Consider the following 8,430-nt stretch of genomic DNA (forward strand, 5'->3'; position numbering starts at 1 on the left):
TAATGCATGTCGGAACATATATACCATTCATGATGTTAAACAGATATCTCCGTGACAACAACGAAACTGGTGATGAAGTGTATCTTCAACGTGATTCTGGATAAACAATGCAGTAGAAAATCCCAATTTGTGATTCAAGTGTATATTAAGAGCCTCAATGAGTAACTGAAACAGAAGCAGTTGCTTTAACATGATTCAATTATGAATTTCTCTATAAAGTATCAGTAACAGCTAAACTCAGTTCATAACTTGATCATTCTCCATTGGAATTGGGGTAGGAACTTAGTATTGAACGCTTTATCTTTTTCTTAGATAGAGACTGGGAGTCATTATAGCAATGCTATAGCGTCCTTGTACACCACATATAGTTGTGCTCAGAACACAACCTCTGCTTCACTTTTGCAATAAATCAAAAGATATCACCAAAGTAATAACTTTGAAAGAAAGAAAGAGGAAACGTGAGAGTAGCGGAGTTATGAAAAGTGACCTGATAAGGACAAGAGCAGGTAAAAATTTGTTCATGAGGCAAACGTGTGGACCAAAATCAATTAATTTAAAACGGCAATTCATGTGGGACTAATGTCTTAGCATTGCAAGTCTCAATCTCCGAAAAACACAGCAACTTGTCACCACTTACAGGAACGTTTCCAGTGGACAACTATATATTAGTTTTCTGGTTCAACACAATTAATACTAACTAAAGCACGAGTAGCAGTAACAGTGTGCTCTATGATGAACACAATGCAAACTCCATGTTTATACAATATCAAAATTTGAGACATGAATATATGTGTGGGTATATAAGAAGCTTACAACACTAGTTGTGCAAAAATGTTATCCTTCCTTTGTAGCTTAGGGTCTAATAACTACTTGGTATCATTGGGCTTTATCCAAAGAATCCAAAAACTTTCATCATTACTGTCATTATGAAATTTGGCAGCCTACATATTACAAATAAAGAAAGACAATCAATTTAGTAACCCCTTATCCTACCCAAATCAAATCTTTTCTCCTACTTGAGAAATTAAATAGTCGAAATCAAAAGAAACCCACAATCAGGAAAACAAAAAACAAAACAAAAAAGTTCACAGTTATGTCTAGATATCTAGCCTTAAATCCACTTAATAACTCATGTTCTTGCTTCATCCATCTTCTAACTCCTAACACTGAACCTCAATACAATAACTTGCAGCAACTAAAGCAAAGGTATAGTGGAGGTGCCTTGAAGTTGAAACATGGCCCATGGCATCAATAGAGGTTTTTATGCTGCAAATAATAGAACTAATAGTCAAAGAGATTACATAATCACAAAACCATGAAACACATGAAAGGTTTCGGCAGACTAAAACCAAATGAAATGCAACCCAGACATTCTATATATTCTCCCATGTAAGGACATAACTTAGGGTGACTCACCCTTTATGACAGCAAATCAAGCAACCCAAAATCTAGAATTTCATCCTAAAACAATTTCTATGTATCTCCTCACCAAAAATAAAACATAAGCTAATTAATTTTCATGTGTAGCATCTTAGATGCTGGAACTACAAACTCAAGCTCAAGCTCCTTGATCTTAGGACACTTCCACGGTAACAATTGATAGGTAAGGAGAACTTACTACATTAATCTAATTAACAGATCCTCCTCGGCGGCATAGATGTCAACTCCCAACTATCCAAACCCACATGCTACCTTGTCCATGGACATCTCAGAAGTCAGAACCACTATATATCCATCTCTCTTCAATCCAGTTTCTGGAAGGTGAGACTCTTCTTCTTTGCCACCATCTCCAATCTCCTTTTTAAGTGAGAGATCTCTTCATCATTGGGGTTTGGTTGAGTGGGAAAATGTGCACTATCCCTATGATAAACTCTATTTCAGACTCAAGAAAAGTGAAGACATCTTGTGGTGAAGGATGAGACCACAGAGGAGACACCATGAAACAAGCCCACTACAATCCCCAGCTTCACTTGGCCTCTCTTGGGGATCATGCGGCCAGAAATTAAGCACGCTGATAGTTGATGAGAGGTACAAGAACTGAGAACGCAAGGATTCTCACTTATATAGAATTTGTTTTGGCTTTTTAATTTTGTTTTGGATAAGCATCAATTATATACTAGAATTATGGCTTAATAGCACTTTTGGTCCCCCACGAATGCAAAATGTGTAAATGGGGTCCCTAAACTTTAAAAATAGCATTTTTCCTCCCCGACGTTATCTTCCGTTAACAGTTTTGGTCCCCAGACAGTTTTCCGTCAAAAAACTAACGTTTTTAAGGAGAAATATGTAATTAAACAAAAAAATAAATTAAGAAAAATAAAAAGAAAAACCAGAAAATTCATCATCTCCATCTTCTTCCATCATCTTCACTATTTTCTCAATCATTAAACCCAAAACCCAGAAAATTAAAAACCTAAAAACCAAAATCATCTTATCCTCTTTTTCATCTCACAAACATCTTTATCTACTTGATCTTCATCTTCACTCAAAAAGAAAAATGGATACAGATCTATAACCCACCCCTAACCTTCATCTTCACCCTTGCACCCAGTTTTGGTCCTGCCATTGAACAACCAGATCTGAACCAAGATCTCTTCCCTCATCCTCCCCCAACACACATCCAACCAAAGCCCAAACGGAAATCGCCTCCCTCAACCTCCTCCAACCCAGATCGAACATTGATCTGGACACATAGGACACAGACAAATTCCTCTTTTTCATCTCCTTTCTGAGTTTTCAATGGAAGGGATGAAGTGTGGTTTGATATCCTCTTGTCGTCCTCACAGGCACGATCTTTGCAATTTGGATGGAATAAAGAAACATAAATCGAGAGAGAAAGCAAAAGTTTTTGGATTTATCTTCTGGGTATATATATATTTGTAATTTGTCCTTAGCAATATAATCTAGCTGGGTTTATGTCGAGAAGCAAAAGTTTAGTATCTAAAAGATTTTATCTTTTTAAATATTCTTAGGTTTTTTGGGCCATTATCTTCTTCTGGGTCTATATTTTCTTCTATATTTGGGTTTTATTGGTTTCCTTTGGGGCATTTAATTTCTGGATTCTCATTTGTTTTTACGGGCATTATTTTTTTGGTTTTGGAGAATTTTGAATTTCTGTTAAAAAAAATTGAAAAAGATGAAGAACTCCTTGATTTTTTCTGGAAAACCCAGAAACCGTTACTTTTTGAACGGAAAAAGGACGGGGGACCAAAACTGTTGACAGAAGATAACGTCGGGGAGACAGAATGCTATTTTTAAAGTTTAGGGACCCAATTTGCACATTTTGCATTTGTGGGGGACCAAAAGTGCTATTAAGCCTAGAATTATTGTTTGTTTGTTTTAGTACAAGAAAAGTCGAAAGATTCTCTGGTGGCTGTGGAGTATTATATATCAATAATGTTATCTTCACACCTCTTTTTGAGGGGGAGAGAGGTGGAATGAAGAGAGAGATAGGAAGAAAAGAAAAAGTAAGAGAGAGAAAGTATTAGATGTGATAGATGATAAGAGGAGAGAAATAGAAATAAAAAGAGGTGGAAATAAAGTGTTTCAAAGATGAGGTGTGTATATATCATTACTCATTTAGGTGGGGGAAAGAAGAAATTTAAGTGTTGTCTGTTTGTGTATTTTATACACTAAAGTTTTCTTCACACTACACACCTCTTCATTTTTTTTAAAGTTGTCCAAATGTATTAATCAAACTGACACTGAGGCCAAACCATCAGAACGAACAAAGGTATTAAGATCAGGAGACCCATCCTCTATCCAAACCCTAAAGGAGGAAGCCTTCCTAGCTAAAAAGTCAGAGCCACGCCGCCACTATTGCCGGAACGACGAACAAATAAAAATCAACTGTAAAAAAGCTAAAGAAAAAGTACGACAATCAGATATAATCAAATCAAGGTAAGACCAAACGTGATTAATGATTAATGATTAGTGAAGTGATGAGAAAAAAGAGGGAAAAGAAAAATAAAGTCAAAATGAGTAAAAAAGAAATAAAGATGTGAACATAACTTCGTTATATACCAAGTTCAACAATGAATTCATCATTATCCTGTGTACGGATCAATGGAATTGCGTGAAATGTGAATGGTCAAGGGTCAACACTAGTTAACTAGACCAAATCCTATAATGGTGTTTAATTAACAGATTAATATAAAGGCTTACTTTTTTTTTGATAAGCAAAATTGTATTTAACTTTAGCACAAGGGGTGCTAAACCCAAATACATGAGATAGGGGAAGTAGCCAAAAGACTACTATCATAAAAAATACATGAAAAGGAAAAAAGCATGCAGAAAGCATGAAACCCAGCCACCTAATACACAGGCGAAAAGATAAATATCGTGAGCTACCCCAGCAAAGAGACAGTCCAACATGAATGATCAATTACAATATAAGTAGATTCCAAAACTGCACCAAAAAATTCCAAGCCCACCACATTCCACAGCCAAGAATTAGAGCCCTTGAACACATAACATAGGGTTATTATACCACTCAAATAGTGAATTTCTGAACTCAGGCAAACTTGATTTATTCCAGAGCCAAGACCTCCATTTAATCAGTTCAAGCACTGATGAAAAATCCTGAGTTCCCCCTCTAAAAACCACCTCGTTCCGAACAAGCCAGAGAGACCAAATTGTGGCCATCCAAACAGAGAGCAAACCTCGGTTCTAAGCTAAGTTCCAGCCAAACTGAAATTGCAGTAAATGAACTCGAGCATCATCTGGTAGTGCAGTAGAGTATCCGAACCAACTATAACAAGCTCGCCAAATATCCACTGAGAAGGGGCAAGAGAATAGAAGGTGAGAGCAGGACTCAGCATGAAGGCCACAAAAGTTACATAGAGCCACTTCCGGGGAAGGGAGAACACCGCGCAAGAGAAGGTTTGTTGCACATGGAATCCGGTCCAAAACGCAGCGCCATGCAAACGCCTTGACTTTAGAAGGGGCCACTGAGCGCTAAATGTGCTTAAATATAATGTCAGACTCTCCCAAATCTGGTTCCTGCAAGAAAGAATAAGAGGAGCTAACAGAGTAAGCACCATCAGGGTTCGGGAGCCAAAGCCATTTATCCATTACCCCCTCCACGAGCGGAACCACAAGCATGTCAGAATGCATTTCCTGAAGCCAAATCAACTCTCTGCCAACAAGGGGTCTACGCTATGAGAGATTCCACCGCCAAGAGCCAGAAATCCACTGCCCGCAGTCAGAAATACAATCTCATTTCAATCTTGACAAATTATATAGCCTGTAAAACTTGTCTCTAAAAATCCCCTTAACTGACCAGTCCTCAAGCCAGAATTTTGTATCGTTACCTGACCGAACTGACTTTGAAGACCCGGCATCCAACCAACTCGATCCTCCTAATTCACAGGCTGCCTGAACATCCTTCCACCAAGATGATTCCTTCAAGCAGGTCCCTTGTCTGTATTTAGCTCTAATGATTTTGCACCACAAATTATCAGGCTCCGACCTCAACCTCCAGAGCCACTTCCCCAGAAGAGACCTATTAAACAGTGATAGATCCTTGATGCCCAACCCGCCAACATCTTTTGGTTTGCAGACATCGGACCATTTTACCCAAGAGATTTTCTTATCTTCCTCATTCCCCCCCACAGGAAGCTGCGCATGATTCTATTGCAGATCTTCAAAACACAAACTGGGATTTTGAAAAAAGATAGAAAAAACAGGGGCAGTGCTGAAAGAACGCTTTGAATGAGACAAATGCGGCCACCAAATGAAACTAGTTTGTGCTTCCAATGTGCTTCCAAGCTGACAATCTCCCCCTCAACTTCTTAATAACAGGCTCCCAAGTTTTTTGGCACCCACCACAACTTCCCACATGGATCCCCAGATAGATGAAAGGAATTTGCATTACCTTACAGTTAAGAAAGGAGGCGAATTGATGTGCAACTCCGGGCTCAAGAGCAATAGAAGCCAGCTTGCTTTTGTGGAAATTCACTTTTAGACCAGACGCTAGCTCAAAACATCGGAGAATATATTTCAACACCATCAAATTCTGGATAGAGGCCTCACCCAGAAAAATAGTATCATCGGCAAACTGAAGCAGGGAGACCTCAACTCCCCTATCCTTGCCAACCTGAAACCCCTTAAATTTTCCAACTTTGATTGTATTGAGAAAGAGCCCGTTTAATCCTTCAGCAACAATTAGAAAAAGGAATGGAGCCAGAGGGTCCCCTTGATGAAGCCCCTTTTCCATTCTAAACTCAACACTGGGGCTGCCATTTACAAGTACAGACACAGATGCAGATCTCAGACATCCCATTATCCACCCAATCCATTTTTCACTGAATTTCATTTTTCTCATCATGTACTCCAAGAACCCCCATTCAACAGAGTCGTAGGCTTTTTCAAAATCAACTTTAAAAATAATTGTAGGCTTTTTCTTTAATTTTGCTTCATGAACCACTTCATTAACAATTACGACACTGTCAAGCATTTGGCGCCCCCCAATGAAAGCAAACTGGCGATCATCAATAATTTTCCCCATGACAGAGCTCAACCTGGTTGCCAGCAATTTTGAAACCACCTTGTACACGCATCCAATAAGTGAAATAGGCCTGAATTCATTAAGACTCTGAGGGGATGTCACCTTAGGTATCAAAGCAATAAAAGAGGCATTGCATCCCCTAGGCCGAGCTCCCCTTGACCAAAATTCTTTCACCACCCTAAAGAAATCCTTCTGAAACAAGTGCCAAAATTTCTGAATGAATCTAAAGTTGAACCCGTCAGGGCCAGGACTTTTGTCACCTCCACAAGCCCACACAGCAGCTTTAATTTCTTCAGGATCAAATGGGGCGGTAAGGAGATCATTATCAGTATCAGATACTGCACCAAATTGGACCCCATCAAGTGTTGGGGAAGCTCTCAACTCAGAACTAAATTTCTCTTCAAAATAGCGATGCACTGCTGTCTTCACTGCACCCGGGTTCTCCTCCCAAACACCATCTATCCACAGGCCAACAATTGAATTAGCACGCCTTTTCCAATTTATAGAGGAATGGAAAAATGCAGAATTTTGATCCCCCTCGGCAATCCATTTGGATCTTGCCTTCTGACAGAGAAGAGATTCATGATATTTCAACACCTCCCAGAACTCATTTGACAGCTGCTTACGCATTTCAAGTTTAGCTGGGGACAAATTTCCTTCATCCTCCTTCAATACAGTGCATTAATCTGACGGATCACTTCCTCCCTCCGATTCCTCAAATCTCCAAAAACATCACGGTTCCAGATTTTTAGCTGTCCTCTAAGCCCCTTCAATTTTTCTTTAAGCACAAAAGCTCCCCACCCTTTAAAGTTCAAGCTCTCCCACGACTTCGAAACAAAATCAGATATGCGGGGATCCTCAAGCCAACAATTGAGAACCCGGAAAGGCTTAGGACCCCAGTCATGAGTAGATTGTCTCAGTAGTAGGGGCAATGATCAGATATGTTCCTACTAAGCACCAACTGAGAGCAATCTGGCCAAATCGAGCACCATTCACTGGACACCAAAAACCTGTCAATTCTGCTACGGGCTTTATTGTTAGGACGCTGCCAAGTGAATTTTCTGCCTGCAAGCGGAATATCCAGTAACTCCATGGATTCAATAAATATATTAAATTCCTGCATCTCCCTTCGCTGAGAGCTAGACACACCCGCCACTCCTCCTCACACCTCACCGCATTGAAATCACCCGCCACACACCACGCTTCGATCTGACAATTCTCACGCCACTAGCAGAGGGCATTCCACAGAGAACGCTTCCCTTCAATATCACAAGCCGAGTAGACATTTACAATGACAACACTACTCTGAGAATTCCCCCATGATCCAATGAGGCCAAGGAACCCCGGGCCAATCACACAGTCTTCCAAAACAAAAATATCAGACTTCCATATACACAGCAGGCCACCTCCTCTATTTACAGCAGGAACCATCTTCCAATTGAAACCTGAATCACCCCAAATCTGTCCACAAATCCTCCTATCAACATGTTGTAGTTTTGTTTCTTGAATGCAAATAAGTTCCACATGGTTCTGACAAACAATCTCTCTAATCACTCGACGCTTCGCACCCTCCCCCAAACCTATTGCGTTAAAGGAGATAATCTTCATGGACACGCCTCAATGTTCCCTGCAGTAGCGTTTCTAGACACGCCCCCATTCCCTCTAGCATCCCTTTGTTCCAATGCCATAATTTTCTTGATTATTTCCTGCTCATCCCCATTGTAGGTGACTCCAAATTCTTTTCCAAGAGCCCATAGAGAATTGGCTTCCACCGCAAGACCTTTCAACCAAGTCACCCCATCTTTGCCAGAATTTGAAAGACCAGCAACAGAATCACTGGCCGAATTTGTCGCACTCTTCTCTATCCTCCGGTTCGAAGACGCTGTAGACGTGCTAGGGCCTGAAGAAGAACTCGTTTTCTT

General features: G+C 40.0%; 1 long non-coding RNA gene across 1 annotated transcript; it reads right to left on the reverse strand.

The window, feature by feature from the left end:
* Positions 1-885: 885 nt before the first annotated feature.
* On the reverse strand, positions 886-2,478 carry LOC130714330 (uncharacterized). Its single transcript, XR_009011249.1, has 2 exons — positions 1,619-2,478; positions 886-1,266 (listed from the first exon to the last, which is right to left on the reverse strand). It is a non-coding gene; the product is annotated as an uncharacterized LOC130714330 (long non-coding RNA).
* Between the last annotated feature and the right edge of the window lie 5,952 nt (positions 2,479-8,430).

Source organism: Lotus japonicus, chromosome 4 (genome assembly GCF_012489685.1).
Source record: "Lotus japonicus ecotype B-129 chromosome 4, LjGifu_v1.2".
Lineage (NCBI taxonomy): Eukaryota > Viridiplantae > Streptophyta > Magnoliopsida > Fabales > Fabaceae > Lotus > Lotus japonicus.